The sequence below is a fragment of the Narcine bancroftii genome, chromosome 3, assembly GCF_036971445.1.
Source record: "Narcine bancroftii isolate sNarBan1 chromosome 3, sNarBan1.hap1, whole genome shotgun sequence".
NCBI lineage: Eukaryota > Metazoa > Chordata > Chondrichthyes > Torpediniformes > Narcinidae > Narcine > Narcine bancroftii.
The window spans coordinates 148,676,374-148,693,451 of record NC_091471.1 but is presented as its reverse complement, the minus strand read 5'-3'; positions in this window follow the sequence as shown (position 1 = coordinate 148,693,451).

Here is a 17,078-nt window from a genome sequence, read left to right as displayed (position 1 = left end):
CTTCATACCTTAGTTTGAATGCAGGGAGAGCAGCAGCGGCCCCGGCCCCGGTCCGGGCGAAGGGTAGACGGCGGCGGCCCCGATACGGGCAGGAGCAAGGGGGAGACGGCGGCCCCGGCCTCGGTCGAGTGAGGCAGGCGGAGGCCCCGGTCCGGGCAGGGAGTGGGAGGCGGCGGCCCCAGTCCAGTCACAGGGAGAGCAGCAGCGGCCCCGGCCCCGGTCCGGGCGAAGGGTAGACGGCGGCGGCCCCGATACGGGCAGGAGCAAGGGGGAGACGGCGGCCCTGGCCTCGGTCGAGTGAGGCAGGCGGAGGCCCCGGTCCGGACAGGGAGTAGGAGGAGGGGCCCCAGTCCAGGCACAGGGAGAGCAGCAGCGGCCCCGGCCCCGGTCTGGGCGAAGGGTAGACGGCGGCGGCCCCGATCCGGGCAGGAGCAAGGGGGAGACGGCGGCCCTGGCCTCGGTCGAGTGGGGCAGGCGAAGGCCCCGATCCGGGCAGAGAGTGGGAGGCGGCGGCCCCAATCCAGGCACAGGGTGAACTGCGGCGGCCTCGGCCCCGGTCCGGGCAGTATGGACCGACCTAGGAGGGGAGGCAGGCCCCTCCAGCCCGGGTAAGAAACCTGCATAGGAGAAGGCCACTCCGATATAAAACCTACGACCCAAGGACCTCGCTGCCACGTCCCTTGCTCGGCTACGGCACACGAACCATGGGTGTAAAGGGTGGGGCCAGTACTGCGCGCACTGCACTCCACCTAAAAGCTCCTTTGCGCAGGCCCGAGGACAGGTCCACGTCCTCCCCCTCCACGTCCTCCCCCTCCACGTCCTCCCCCTCCACGTCCTCCCCCTCCACGTCCTCCCCCTCAAAAGATGCTCACAAACTCAAGCTAGCATGCTGGAACATCAGAACCATGCTAGACAAGGCTGACAGCCACCGACCTGAACGTCGGTCTGCCCTCATTGCACATGAACTCCTCAGACTTGACATCGACATAGCCGCTCTCAGTGAAGTCCGCCTGGCAGATGTAGGCAGCCTCCAAGAACGTGGCGCGGGCTACACACTCTACTGGTCTGGCAAGCCTTCGGATGAACGACGCCTATCTGGTGTAGGCTTCATGGTCAAGAGCTTGCCTCCAAACTCGAAAACCTTCCGACAGGCCTCTCGGACCGAATCATGTCCATGCGACTCCCACTTCAAAACAAGCATCACATCACCCTCATCAGTGTCTATGCTCCAACCCTCCAGGCGGAACCAGCAGAAAAGAACAAGTTCTACACTGACCTGCGCAACCTCATCCAACGTACCCCTACAGCCGACAAAGTTGTCATCCTGGGCAACTTCAACGCTCGTGTCGGCAAAGACTCAGAAACCTGGCCAGGAATCCTGGGCAAGCATGGCGTCGGCAAGTGCAACGACAATGGGCACCTCCTGTTGGAGCTCTGCGCAGAACAGCGACTTGTCATTACAAACACCCTTTTTCAGCAGAGGGACAGCCTTAAGACCACCTGGATGCATCCCCGATCCAAACACTGGCACCTCCTGGACTACATCCTGGTGCGAGAAAGTGACAAACGAGATGTGCTCCACACCAGGGTCATGCCTAGCGCGGAAAGCCACACTGACCACCGGCTGGTTCGCTGCAAGCTCAACCTTCACTTCAAGCCAAAGCCCAGGAACAATAAAGCCCCCAGAAAGAGGTTCAATGTTGGAAACCTGCAGTCAGACGAAGCGAGAGGAAACTTCCAGGCAAACCTCAAAGCAAAGCTCGACGTTGCAACCCGCCTCACGGACCCGTCCCCTGAAACCCTCTGGGATCAGTTGAAGACTACTATACTGCAATCCACTGAAGAGGTACTCAGCTTCTCCTACAGGAAAAACAAGGACTGGTTTGATGAAAACAGCCAGGAAATCCAGGAGCTGCTGGCAAAGAAGCGAGCTGCCCACCAGGCTCACCTTACAAAGCCGTCCTGTCCAGAGAAGAAACAATCCTTCCGTCGCGCATGCAGCCATCTTCAGCGCAAACTCCGGGAGATCCAAAATGAGTGGTGGACTAGCCTCGCCAAACGAACCCAGCTCAGCGCGGACATTGGCGACTTCAGGGGTTTCTACGAGGCTCTAAAGGCTGTGTACGGCCCCTCACCCCAAGTCCAAAGCCCGCTGCGCAGCTCAGACGGCAAAGTCCTCCTCAGCGACAAGATCTCCATCCTCAACCGATGGTCAGAACACTTCCAATCTCTTTTCAGTGCCAACTGCTCAGTCCAAGATTCCGCCCTGCTCCAGCTCCCTCAACAGCCCCTTAGGCTAGAGCTGGATGAGGTTCCCACCCTGGATGAGACATATAAGGCAATCGAACAACTGAAAAGTGGCAAAGCAGCAGGTATGGATGGAATCCCCCCAGAAGTCTGGAAGGCTGGCGGCAAAACTCTGCATGCCAAACTGCATGAGTTTTTCAAGCCTTGTTGGGACCAAGGTAAACTGCCTCAGGATCTTCGTGATGCCACCATCATCACCCTGTACAAAAACAAAGGCGAGAAATCAGACTGCTCAAACTACAGGGGAATCACGTTGCTCTCCATTGCAGGCAAAATCTTCGCTAGGATTCTACTAAATAGAATAATACCTAGTGTCGCCGAGAATATTCTCCCAGAATCACAGTGCGGCTTTCGCGCAAACAGAGGAACCACTGACATGCTCTTTGCCCTCAGACAGCTCCAAGAAAAGTGCAGAGAACAAAACAAAGGACTCTACATCACCTTTGTTGACCTCACCAAAGCCTTCGACACCGTGAGCAGGAAAGGGCTTTGGCAAATACTAGAGCGCATCGGATGTCCCCCAAAGTTCCTCAACATGATTATCCAACTGCACGAAAACCAACAAGGTCGGGTCAGATACAGCAACGAGCTCTCTGAACCCTTCTCCATTAACAATGGCGTGAAGCAAGGCTGTGTGCTCGCACCAACCCTCTTTTCAATCTTCTTCAGCATGATGCTGAACCAAGCCATGAAGGACCCCAACAATGAAGATTCTGTTTACATCCTGTACCACACGGATGGCAGTCTCTTCAATCTGAGGCGCCTGCAAGCTCACACCAAGACACAAGAGAAACTTGTCCGTGAACTACTCTTTGCAGATGATGCCGCTTTAGTTGCCCATTCAGAGCCAGCTCTTCAGCGCTTGACGTCCTGCTTTGCGGAAACTGCCAAAATGTTTGGCCTGGAAGTCAGCCTGAAGAAAACTGAGGTCCTCCATCAGCCAGCTCCCCACCATGACTACCAGTCCCCCCACATCTCCATCGGGCACACAAAACTCAAAACGGTCAACCAGTTTACCTATCTCGGCTGCACCATTTCATCAGATGCAAGGATCGACAATGAGATAGACAACAGACTCGCCAAGGCAAATAGCGCCTTTGGAAGACTACACAAAAGAGTCTGGAAAAACAACCAACTGAAAAACCTCACAAAGATAAGCGTATACAGAGCCGTTGTCATACCCACACTCCTGTTCGGCTCCGAAACATGGGTCCTCTACCGGCACCACCTACGGCTCCTGGAACGCTTCCACCAGCGTTGTCTCCGCTCCATCCTCAACATCCATTGGAGCGCTTACACCCCTAACGTCGAAGTACTCGAGATGGCAGAGGTCGACAGCATCGAGTCCACGCTGCTGAAGATCCAGCTGCGCTGGATGGGTCACGTCTCCAGAATGGAGGACCATCGCCTTCCCAAGATCGTGTTATATGGCGAGCTCTCCACTGGCCACTGTGACAGAGGTGCACCAAAGAAAAGGTACAAGGACTGCCTAAAGAAATCTCTTGGTGCCTGCCACATTGACCACCGCCAGTGGGCTGATAACGCCTCAAACCGTGCATCTTCGCGCCTCACAGTTTGGCGGGCAGCAACCTCCTTTGAAGAAGACCGCAGAGCCCACCTCACTGACAAAAGACAAAGGAGGAAAAACCCAACACCCAAACCCAACCAACCAATTTTCCCTTGCAACCGCTGCAATCGTGTCTGCCTGTCCCGCATCGGACTTGTCAGCCACAAACGAGCCTGCAGCTGACGTGGACTTTTTACCCCCTCCATAAATCTTCGTCCGCGAAGCCAAGCCAAAGAAAAGAAAAAAAAGTTTGAATGCAATTCATCACAGCCAGTTAAATAATATTTGATGAAAACCAATATTGAAACAAGTTGCACAACAAAGTTGACACTTTCTTATTCATATTTCATGCTTCATTTCAATGTTTTGTCATCCAGACTGTTCAACATTCCAGACTACAGATTTATTTTCAGAGTAGATACATGACATCACCTACAACCTTGAGATTCCATTTAACTTCTCTCAATCCTAAATTTCAAATAGTTAAAGTATATACCTCCTCCCTACATTACACCATAAGAGCATAAGACATAGGGCCAGGAGTAGGCCAACTGGCCTATCGAGTCTGCTCTGCCATTCAATAAGATCATGGCTAATCTGATCATTGACTCAACTCCACCGACCTGTCTTTTCCCCATATCCCCTAATTCCTTTTTTATGTAAAAATCTATCTAACTGAACCTTAAATATGTTTGATGAAGTAGCCTCAACTGTTTCCCTCGATAGAGAATTCCACAGATTCACTACTCTCTGGTCAAAACAGTTTTTTTTCTCATCTCCATCTTAATCTGCTCCTCTTAATCTTGAAAGGCTGTGTTCCCTAGTTCTGGTCTCACCTACAAGTGAAAACAATTTTCCTGCCTCTATCTTATTTCATAATTTTATGTTTCTATAAGATCTCCTCTCATAATTCTTAATTCGAGTGAGTATAAATCCAGGTGATTTAGTCTCTCCTTGTAGGTCAACCCCTCATCTCTGGGAGCAACCTGGTGAACCTCCTCTGGACCTCTTCGAAGGCCTTCCTCAAGTATGGAGACCAGATATGCACATAGTACTCCAGGTGTAGCCTCACCAGTACCTTGTAGAGTTGCAGCAGACCTCCCTGCTCTTGAACTCAATTCCTCGAGTGATGAAGGCCAACATTCCATTTGCCTTCTTAATAACCTGTTGTAACTGCAACCCAACTTCTTGGAATTCATGCACAATCACTTTCAAGTCCTTCTGCAATAGAGAATGCTGCAGTTTTTCACCATTTAAATAATAATCTCCTATTTTTCCTACCAAAGTGGATGACCTCACATTTACAAACATTGTACTCCATCTGCCAGACCTTTGCCCACTCACCTAACAATTATATCCTTCTATAGCCTCTCCACATTCTCATTTAGTATCATCTACAACTTGGCTACACGACACTCTGTTCCCTCTTCCAAATCATCAGTGTGAATGGTGAACACCTGTGGGCCCAGCATCAACCCCTGCAGCACCCCACTTACCACTCTCTTTCTCTTTCTTTGGCTTGGCTTTGCGGACGAAGATTTATGGAGGGGGTAAAAGTCCACGTCAGCTGCAGGCTCGTTTGTGGCTGACAAGTCCGATGCAGGACAGGCAGACACGGTTGCAGCGGCTGCAGGGGATAATTGGTTGGTTGGGGTTGGGTGTTGGGTTTTTCCTCCTTTGCCTTTTGTCAGTGAGGTGGGCTCTGCGGTCTTCTTCAAAGGAGGTTGCTGCCCGCCAAACTGTGAGGCGCGAAGATGCACGGTTTGAGGCGATATCAGCCCACTGGCGGTGGTCAATGTGGCAGGCACCAAGAGATTTCTTTAGGCAGTCCTTGTACCTTTTCTTTGGTGCACCTCTGTCACAGTGGCCAGTGGAGAGCTCGCCATATAACACGATCTTGGGAAGGCGATGGTCCTCCATTCTGGAGACGTGACCCATCCAGCGCAGCTGGATCTTCAGCAGCGTGGACTCGATGCTGTCGACCTCTGCCATCTCGAGTACTTCGACGTTAGGGATGAAAGCGCTCCAATGGATGTTGAGGATGGAGCGGAGACAACGCTGGTGGAAGCGTTCCAGGAGCCGTAGGTGATGCCGGTAGAGGACCCATGATTCGGAGCCGAACAGGAGTGTGGGTATGACAACGGCTCTGTATACGCTTATCTTTGTGAGGTTTTTCAGTTGGTTGTTTTTCCAGACTCTTTTGTGTAGTCTTCCAAAGGCGCTATTTGCCTTGGCGAGTCTGTTGTCTATCTCATTGTCGATCCTTGCATCTGATGAAATGGTGCAGCTGAGATAGGTAAACTGGTTGACCGTTTTGAGTTTTGTGTGCCCGATGTAGATGTGGGGGGGCTGGTAGTCATGGTGGGGAACTGGCTGATGGAGGACCTCAGTTTTCTTCAGGCTGACTTCCAGGCCAAACATTTTGGCAGTTTCCGCAAAGCAGGACGTCAAGCGCTGAAGAGCTGGCTCTGAATGGGCAACTAAAGCGGCATCGTCTGCAAAGAGTAGTTCACGGACAAGTTTCTCTTGTGTCTTGGTGTGAGCTTGCAGGCGCCTCAGATTGAAGAGACTGCCATCCGTGCGGTACCGGATGTAAACAGCATCTTCATTGTTGGGGTCTTTCATGGCTTGGTTCAGCATCATGCTGAAGAAAATTGAAAAGAGGGTTGGTGCGAGAACACAGCCTTGCTTCACGCCATTGTTAATGGAGAAGGGTTCAGAGAGCTCATTGCTGTATCTGACCCGACCTTGTTGGTTTTCGTGCAGTTGGATAATCATGTTGAGGAACTTTGGGGGACATCCGATGCGCTCTAGTATTTGCCAAAGGCCTTTCCTGCTCACGGTGTCGAAGTCTTTGGTGAGGTCAACAAAGGTGATGTAGAGTCCTTTGTTTTGTTCTCTGCACTTTTCTTGGAGCTGTCTGAGGGTAAAGACCATGTCAGTAGTTCCTCTGTTTGCGTGAAAGCCGCACTGTGATTCTGGGAGAATATTCTCGGCGACACTAGGTATTATTCTATTTAGTAGAATCCTAGCGAAGATTTTGCCTGCAATGGAGAGCAACGTGATTCCCCTGTAGTTTGAGCAAACGAACCCAGCTCAGCGCGGACATTGGCGACTTCAGGGGTTTCTACGAGGCTCTAAAGGCTGTGTACGGCCCCTCACCCCAAGTCCAAAACCCGCTGCGCAGCTCAGACGGCAAAGTCCTCCTCAGCGACAAGATCTCCATCCTCAACCGTTGGTCAGAACACTTCCAATCTCTTTTCAGTGCCAACCGCTCAGTCCAAGATTCCGCCCTGCTCCAGCTCCCTCAACAGCCCCTAAGGCTAGAGCTGGATGAGGTCCTCACCCTGGATGAGACATATAAGGCAATCGAACAACTGAAAAGTAGCAAAGCAGCAGGTATGGATGGAATCCCCCCAGAGGTCTGGACAGCTGGCGGCAAAACTGCATGCCAAACTGCATGAGTTTTTCAAGCTTTGTTGGGACCAAGGAAAACTGCCTCAGGATCTTCGTGATGCCACCATCATCACCCTGTACAAAAACAAAGGTGAGAAATCAGACCACTCTCTACCATCAGAAAAACACCCATTTATCCCAACTCTCTGCCTTCTGTCAGTTAACAAATCCTCAATCCATTGTAATATACTTCCCCAATTCTATTCATAAGTCTCTTGTGTGGCACCTTATATTTTTCTAGGGATACACAGACCTTTGGGCTTGGAGGTCTACTTTCAGAGGTAAATGCAAAGCATGAACCAAAGCATTTATAGGAATATTCACGTGTTAGTTCACAAACTAATTGAAGGATAATTTGGACTCCCCTGAAAATGGTATCATATGACATACAATATCTGTCTGATGATTCTACGTGCAATTAAACCATACATAACAAGGTCAGGAGATTCACAGAGCAGGCCTTAACTGTCTAGTCAAGGTTATCGATTTCAATTTGAAGTCTTCATCTGGCTATTGCTCAGGAGTTTAAGCCATATTTCTTCAGGTAGTTGATTTCTAGCTTTCTAGTTTTATTCTCCACGCTTCTGATCTCAACTGCAACTTCAATATTATATACTTGATTATCCAGTGGTCTTATCCACCCAACCTCTACTGTTATCTAACCAGCACGATTCCCAACTAGCTAGCCCAAACCCGTTTAACTCTTCCTCCATTGCCTAATCCACATGATCCGCTGCTCATTATCCAAACAATTTCCATTTCCTCTCCACCTACTTAATGATATGTCCAATGCTCCAACATTTACCAAACTTTGCAACTCTTCAAGCAGTTCTTTATCTTACCATGTTATCTTCAATTTGAGATCTTCATAATGGTAAGAGACCCTGTTAAATTGTTTTCTGGGTCTTATGCACAGTAGGATATCAGGCCAACTAATGGAGGTGCCTAAATAGATTTAACAGTTATATCTACCATCTAAAGAGAAAGAAGATAACAAAGAAAATCAGGAAACGAAGACTGCATTGCTGATATCCCATTTGCAAGATAAATCAGGTCAACCATCTTAAAACTCTGTGTATTAACTCAATTTATGATGCAAAAAAATACATTAAACCTTTGACCAATACCTCTGTTAATATTAAAATATAGATTGGTGCCTTGAACATTGAAAACCAGATTTGTTAATTGAATTAGCCACAGCCTGAGTTGGCATAACTTGATTTTTTGTTTCCATTGATTTTAAGGTTTTGTTTTAAGAAGTGAGCAATGGCTTGGAGGAATTACTCAGCCAGCAATGCGAGGGAACTGAATTAAAGTGGAGCTGAGGCAATAGCTAGAGCCCGCAGGGAAATTGATAATGGGAGTGGATTATGTGCCACATACAGTAACAGATGTGATAATAGAGCCTAAAGGCACATTGTCATCAGGGATTTCTATTAATTCTTGCAAAAAAAATACAGTGAGCTTGAAAGGCAATGTAATAAATTTCCCTCTGTGCTCCTAATATTCTCAACTTCCTACTTGATTTTTCTTCCTTCACATTTCACATCTTTAACCTCACACAGACCTACAATTAATTCTTGGACCTTCCTGTGTCATTCAAAGTTGACCAATGGGGAGACTAAGATTTTAATTTTCAAGAATAGATTGCTCTTGGAACTTTTTAGTTGCATCAAAACTTATTTCATTTCCTTCATGTAATATAGAATATAGAACAGTTCATCACTGGAACAGGCCTTTTAACCCATGATGCCTGCACTGAATATATTGGCCAAATTAAATGGAATCTCTGGTGCTTTCACGTGATATATATTAAAGTCCCTGTCTGTTTGGGCTCAGGCCTGAAATATTAGATATATAGCTTTGGTATCTTAAGAACACTACATGACCTGCTAAATTTCTCCAGAAATGTTATGTATGCACATATATATATACATATTACTCTATTCCCTGTTCATTTTTATGAAAATCTAGAAGTCTTTTCAATGTTGCTGTCATATCAAAATCCATCACTATCTCTGGCAGACCATTCCAGCCATCTTCCACTTTCTGCATTAAAAAAAATGCCCTGCACATCTCCTTTGAGCATCCACTCTCATCTAAAACAGATGCCTTCTAGCATGTGACTATCTACCTTATCAAAGCCTCTTATAATTTTCTAAACTTCTATCTGATCTCCACTCAGCTTCTGATGTTCTACCAAAAAAAATCTCCAGAGAAAATATGCATTGAAAAGGCTGAATGAACATATAATTTGTTTCAATGTCTGCATTCTCATTATCTTCTCTGCTCACACTTAGTCAATTTGTTATTCCAAACTTCCAAAGACTGAGCTTCCAGACTTTTGGATGTAGTGAGTAAGGCATTAGTTTAGGGAGGAGGAGGTAGTGGAAAGGAGCAAGTTAAAACAAAGTCTAAAGACCAAAGGCAATGTCCGGAGGTCTGAATTATTTGAGGCTGTAAGACTTGTTTAACTGTTCTTGCTTCGTTCTGGAGTACATGTGAACCAATGGCAGTGCTATCAGGAAAACCATGCAACATGAGGAGAAGATAGACAGTGTGAAAATGTAGAAATGCAAAGAGTGTAAATGCTGGAATCGTAAGTAAACAAAGAACTGCTGCGGTAACTTAGCAGGGCAGACAGCATTATTGGGTAGAAATGGTAAGTCAACGTTTTGAGTCTAGATTTTTTATTGAGATGAACTATGCAAAATGGAAACAGGGAGAAGGAGATGTGAGAGGTGGAGAGTGGAATTTTCTTCTTTGCATTGTAGAGCAAATAAAGAGAAGGATGAATGTTGAAATTGGTCCAATGAAAAATAACAACAGAAAACACTCAGCAGACCAGACAGCATGTGTAAAAGAGAAACAGAGACTAAGGACTTTGGACAGAAATAAATGTTTAGAGATGGGACGTTATGGACTTGAATGTAAAGAATGAATGTTCCAAGGAAAGGAGTGATGAGAATAAAGAAAAGGCCTTGTCCCTAAGGAAATGGAAGGAGTGTGTCAACTCACGAAAGGTCTAGGCAAGATAATTGTCTGTCAATGCTTTGATTGGATAAGGATAGAAAGTGACAGGAGGTGATTATGTGTACCTAGAAATGGGTCAGAATGTGGAACAGTTGTGAATTTAGGTTTGGATTACAAGTATAACTATTAGGGAACACCATATTTTTAACAGCAAAATAGATTAGAGATTTCATTAAGAGGAATTAATACACAGATTATTTTCAGTTCATTGAGGGAATAAGGAAAACAATGCTTAAGTCACTAGTTTGTTTTTAAAAAGTAAATAAATAATACATTTATTCTATTAGCATTTTTGCTGATTTTGTTGCTTTAAGCTATACCCATTCAGTTTTCATCAGTGTCAATCCTGACCATTTGATTGAAGGTTTGCTTCATCGATCAACACAGCTTCCTCAGCTTTATTTTCTCCTCCTCCTCCTCCCTGAGATGGGAATATAATAATGCAGTGGTCCCAAGAGAAATGGCAAAGCTGAATTCAAATATAGATTGAAGATTTTTTTTAAATTAATCTGCTGTTTCATTGCACTGGAGAAAGAACTTTTTTTTTCCCCCAAAAAAGTGCTTTTGCTTTATATAACAAAAGACAAAGGAGGAAAAACCCAACACCCAACCCCAACCAACCAATTTCCCCCTGCAACCGCTGCAACCGTGTCTGCCTGTCCCGCATCGGACTTGTCAGCCACAAACGAGCCTGTAGCTGACGTAGACATTTACCCCCTCCATAAATCTTCATCTGCGAAGCCAAGCCAAAGAAGAGAGGTAAGCTAAAGGGCGTGTTGATTTGCAGAAGAGTTGAACAGAAACAGAGAGAGAATTTTCACAATTGGCACTGATCACCACTGATTCACTCTGTCTGACATCCAACAATACAATGCCTTTTCTGTATGTTCAGGAAGTTCCTTAAGAAATTAGACAGCTTTACAGTGCTTCATGCCAAAGAAGCTAATGCCTGCAGGAAACCTCCACTGCAGGATTGATTTGGCCTCAGGCATTCAAGATAAACAGTGGCCTACACGAGGCCTAATGAACAGTTTTTAAATCAATTACCAATTAGGTAATGTTTTAAAGTATACTGCCTTGAATTTGGATATTAGACATGATAGATAAATTTTGAAATCTACTGATTCCAGCTTTAGTGCAAACAAACATCAAGTCATTTCACCTCATATCTCCCAATGAGTAATGCCACTTTATTTTGTGTCTTAATTCAGCCAGTGGAGGGAGTTGATAATGAATAAATTAAAACATTTCTAAAAGGGACCTAGCCAACTACATCTCTACCTTATTAACATGGATAAAGACAAGCGCGTGCAAAATTCAGTCAAAATTTACAATGGTACAATTAAAGGTTTCATGTTTACAAACTGAATCTATTGGGTTTCTCAAATTTTATGTACAATAATTCAGTAGCATCAGTAGACGGTAACATTTCGTTTTGAGCTATGGCCTTCTTCACAACATCAGTTTCTGTGGCAAGATAGGAAACACCTGTACTCAGCAAACTGTCATATGTGGCCTGGGCAGATCTTTGGGTGATCAGCAGGGAATAGCATATGGGTATAAAGGGACCCTAGACTGGTTTTCTACTAGTTACCAGTGGTAGTCCACAGAAGTCAGTGTTGAGATCACTTTTATATTATAAGTTAATAATTTAGATTGCATTATAAATGGGTTTGTGGCTAAGTTTGCAGATGATACCAAGATAAATGGCAGGTCAGGTAATGATGAGTAAACAGAAAGGATGCAGAGAAACTTAGATAGATTAGGTGAATGGGCAAAGAAGTGGCAAGTTAAATACAGTGTTGGAAAGTATATGATCAAACACTGCAGTAGAAGGAAAAAAAGGAGACTATTATTTGGATGTGGGCAAAATTCAACATTTGGACGTCCTGCCTGGAATTTTCATGCGTTGATACTGTCCTTCCTTTTCCTTAGGGTCAAGCCCTTTTCTTTATTCTCATCACTCCTTTCCTCTGAACATTCAGTACTATCATTACAACTTTGTTTGCAATTCCATTTTATTTCAGTCCATCTTTCACATCTGGACTATACTTTCCAGCAAGCAGTTGGAGACTGTGCACATTCTTGATTTGTGCACACTCCTTGCCCACCCCCCCACCCCCCCGAGGGTTTCAGCAAATTCAACATTTGTAAATTAGACAGCCATGAAACATAGAATCAGAGTCATGGTGTGCAAAGAAAGAGACCCTTTAACCCATCATGTTCGTGATGACCATTGTGTGCCCATCAATACTCATCCCAGTTTGGAATACTTGTCTTGTAGCCATTTATGCCTTGCCAATTCCAAAGCTTGACCAAATAAGGGGTGGGGGTCTCTGCTTCTATCATTTCCACAGTCTATACTTTCCAGATTTCAGTCATGTTCAGACACTGTATCTTGCATCTCCTCTTTATCTCTTACCACTTAACCTCACATCCTCTAATTTTAATAATCTCTACTGGAGTGAATATTTCTTACTGTCTACACTATCAATCCCACACACAATTATAAATACATATCTTCAACCTTAGTCTCCTCTACTTCAAGAAAAAAAAAACAAATCAAGTGGATTTCCTCAGAACTGAAACCCTCCATTCTGGGGAAAGTCCTCTGCACCCTAACCAGAACAATTATATCCCTGTAGTCATTTGGCCACCAGAGCTGCACACAGTTCTCCAGTTGTGGCCTATCAGATATTTTATTAAATTATACTATATCTTCTTGGTACTTAAAATTGTGCCCCACCTAATGACTGCAATTTTCCTGCATATTTTCTCATTCTCCTTATCTGTCAGAGCTGTCACCTTCAGGGATTCTTGGATGTGTACAAAATAGAAAATGCAGGTGGAACTCAGCAGGTCATGCATGGAAAGCAATAGACAGTCAGCTCATGGCCCAAAAACAGTTCATCAGAACTGGCAAGAAAGGGGGCTAAAGTCTGAATAAAAGCATGGAGTGAAGGGAAAGGGAGGAGCATGAGCTGATAGGTGAATATAGAGTAGGTGGGAAAGAAATGAAGATAATGTAAGAATCTAGGAGGTGATTGGAAGATGAGATAGATGGTCAAGTCATATGTATTCTGATAAGAGAGGAATGTTGGTGATATTAACAAGGGAAGGAGTTGGGGAGCTAGAGGAAGAAAGGTGTGGGCAATGAGCAGTCGAGTGCGCAGGAGAAGGCAAGGAGAACAAAAAGAGAATGCAAAAATAGGCAGAAAAGATCATCCATCTTTTAAAGGATACTCATTTTAGTTGATGATCCATTTAATGAACCAATTATACAAAGCTACCAAATTCCATATCTAATGTATGATGCCTTCATGAAAAAGCCACAAGTCTCATACCACCAGGATCAGGAACAGTTGCAACTCCTACACCATTAAACTTATAAACAGAAAAAAAAAACTAAATCGGAGATTCTTTTAAGGACTCTTACTTTGCAGAGATTTTCGCTGCAGAATAAATATAGTAAAATTATCATAAGTAGAATTATGTTCTATTTTCAGTATGATACACAATTCACAGAAGCATACTGTAATGCTTGCAAGTGACATTAACCTGATAATTTATTCAATCAGTGCCAGATAAAAAGGAAGGAGTTTCTGGAATGTCGAGAGCAAATGACTGAGTACTGGTGAAACTCACAGGAGAGTACTTAACAAGTCCCAATATAAACAAGGGCAGGTGCAGTAGCTTTGATAATACATTTGGTTGGTCCATATTAACAAAACACTGAAGCAGCAATTTTTCACAGGGGACTTCTATTTGAAACTAACTACGATCAGATTGTCAGGATTTGATAAATATGTTGTAGCTTACAATTGCTGATTCGCATTTAAGGACTTACCAGGAATGCTTAAATCATGAGGGATTTCAGTGGGATAATCTTCTGAACATAAAATGGATTGGCTAAGGACATTTGTCCTCTAAGTAGATCATGTTGGCTGTTAAGGTCCCATATAATCTTTTAAATGGGATTCCAGATAAATCAAAGAGGACTCAAAGTTTCTGCTAAAACATACATCTGAAGGAAAACAGGAAACTGGATTGATTGATTTTTTTTTAAATAACAGTTGAATTTATTGATATTAGAGGATGGAGATATACTGGAGTTAGAAGAACCATTTACTGATTCGGAAATTAAAATGGCTATGCTGGAAATGCCAAATGGTAAATCGCCTGGTGATGGTGGATTTTCGATTGAATTTTATAAATTTTTTTATGATGATTTATCTACAGTGTTTGGTGATGTATTATGTCAAGTTGGAGAACCCTATAATTTACCTGAGTCTTGCTCTAGTGCTTTAATTACAGTAATTCCTAAAAAAAGATAGATATCCTTTGAAGGTATCTTCATATAGACCAATTTCGTTGTTAAATGTAGCTTATAAAATAATAGCTAAAGTATTAGTGAATAGATTGGCTAAATTTTTACCAAAGTTGATACATATTGATCAAACAGGTTTTATAAAGAATAGATATGCTTCAGATAGTTTGATTAATAGATTTCGACAATCTTTAGATCATCCGATGGTGATATCCTTAGATGCAAAAAAAAAATTTGATAGAGTTGAATGGAATTTTTTGTTTAAATTTTTGGAGAAATTTAAGTTTGGTCCTTCTTTTATTGGTTGGATTAGGGCTTTATATAGTAAATTGGTAGCTAGAGTATTGACGAATGGTTTGATTTTGGAATCTTTTAAGTTAACTCGATCAACTCATCAAGGTTGTCCTTTATCACCAGCTTTTTTTGGTTTAGTGATGGAACCTTTAGCACAGTTGATTAGACAAAATACACAGATACAGAGTATGAAAGTTTTAGATGAGGAGCATAAAATTAATTTATTTGCTGATGACGTATTGGTGTATTTAACAAATCCAGCTTTGTCACTTTTGCATTTGAAGGAATGTTTAATACAATATGGATGTCTTTCTGGATATAAAGTTAATTGGGAAAAAAAGTGAACAATTACCGGTAACTGAAGGAGATTAATCAGTTTATAAGAATATTATTAATTTGAAGTGGACTGATCGAATTAAATATCTGGGTATAATTTTGAATGTTAATTATCAATCTTTAAATAAATTAAATTATGTTCCGTTAATGAAAAAAATTAAAACTGGTTTGATTAAATGGAAAGATTAACCTATTAATTTAATGGGAAGGATAAATACAATTAAGATGAATATCTTTCCACATATACAATATTTGTTTCAATCTATTCCGTATTTCCTTGATAATTTTTTTTTGAGATTTAAATAAAATGGTTAGAGAGTTTTTATGGAGGGGTACATTTACGAGAGTAGCTTTGAATAAATTAACTTGGAAATATGAGTTAGGGGGATTACGTTTACCACATTTTCAAAATTATTATGAGGCAGCCCAACTTAAATTTATTAATTCATTGATGGATTTGGTACGGCCTCCTAGTTGGGCTAAAATTGAGATGGCAAGTATTTCTGAATTTGAAATGCATCAATTTTTGTTTAGGTGGAATATGAATTTGTTACAACAATATAATGTGCCTATACTAAAACATTTAATGAAGTTATGGATAAAGAAAAATAAAATTATAGGTTCTAGGGGTAAATTATTGGCTTTGACTCTGTTGTATAATAATCAACATTTCTTTTTCAATACATAATCAAAGTTTATTGCATTGGAGATTTAAAGGTGTGAAAAATTTTGGAGATTGTTTTAAAGAGGGTAAATTTTTAACTTTTAATCAGATGAGGGAAGATTTTGGTATTGTGAAATGGGATTCCAGATGAATTAAAGAGGACTCAAAGTTTCTGCTAAAATGTAATAATATTTTCAAGCATTCAAAACTCTTTGATTAAACTAGTGGAAATTGCATTGCTGAAGGTAACCATTTAGCTTATCCTGCTTGTAACTGTTGACATTTGAAAAAGGGGTTCCCTGCGGAACCCCCCCTTCCATGCTTCCTTGCAACATAAAAGAAGGTTATTTGAACCACTGAGTCTACACGAGTATCACAAAGCCATCTTATTCACCTAGCAATATTCCCTTCCGCCTATTGTCCTCATATTCTAATCAATTTTACCATGAGGGGAAACTCATGCTGATGAATTAAGCTACCAACCCATACCTCTTTAGGATGTGAGAGAAAACTAATGGAAATTCACATGGTCCCAGGGAGAATTTGCAAACTCCACACAGAGAAAAGCATCAGACATTAGGATAAAACTTAAGTGTCTGAAGCAGTGACAAACTACACTTACCCTTATACTTGCCTTTCTCCTTCTGAAGTACAGGTGTTATCATTTATCTTTTAAATTATTATTTTTTTTAATTGACATTTGAGCACAAGTAGCCCACGTGATCTCAGATGATCGTCCGTTTCACAAGAGCAAAGCTAACCTTCATTTCTCCAACTCAGGTTTTCTTATTTGTCCCAACACCATGATTTTCTCAGCAATTAAAGATTTTTTTGTTTATTAATTTAAGGGGCAATCATGTCACAGACAAGCACTGCTGTAGACCCTACAAAGCTCAAGAAGAATAAATCAATTGTTAAATTAGGATGAGAATGATTTGAAGTCAAACCTACATGTGGTGATGATATGGCTATTATGCCTATTGACCCATTATAGTTGTTCTTAATGATAGAGTTCATAGATTTGTGAGGAACTGTTGATTGGCCAAGTATCATTGACCCAAGTTTGTCTCTCCACAGATATTGACGGGCCAGCT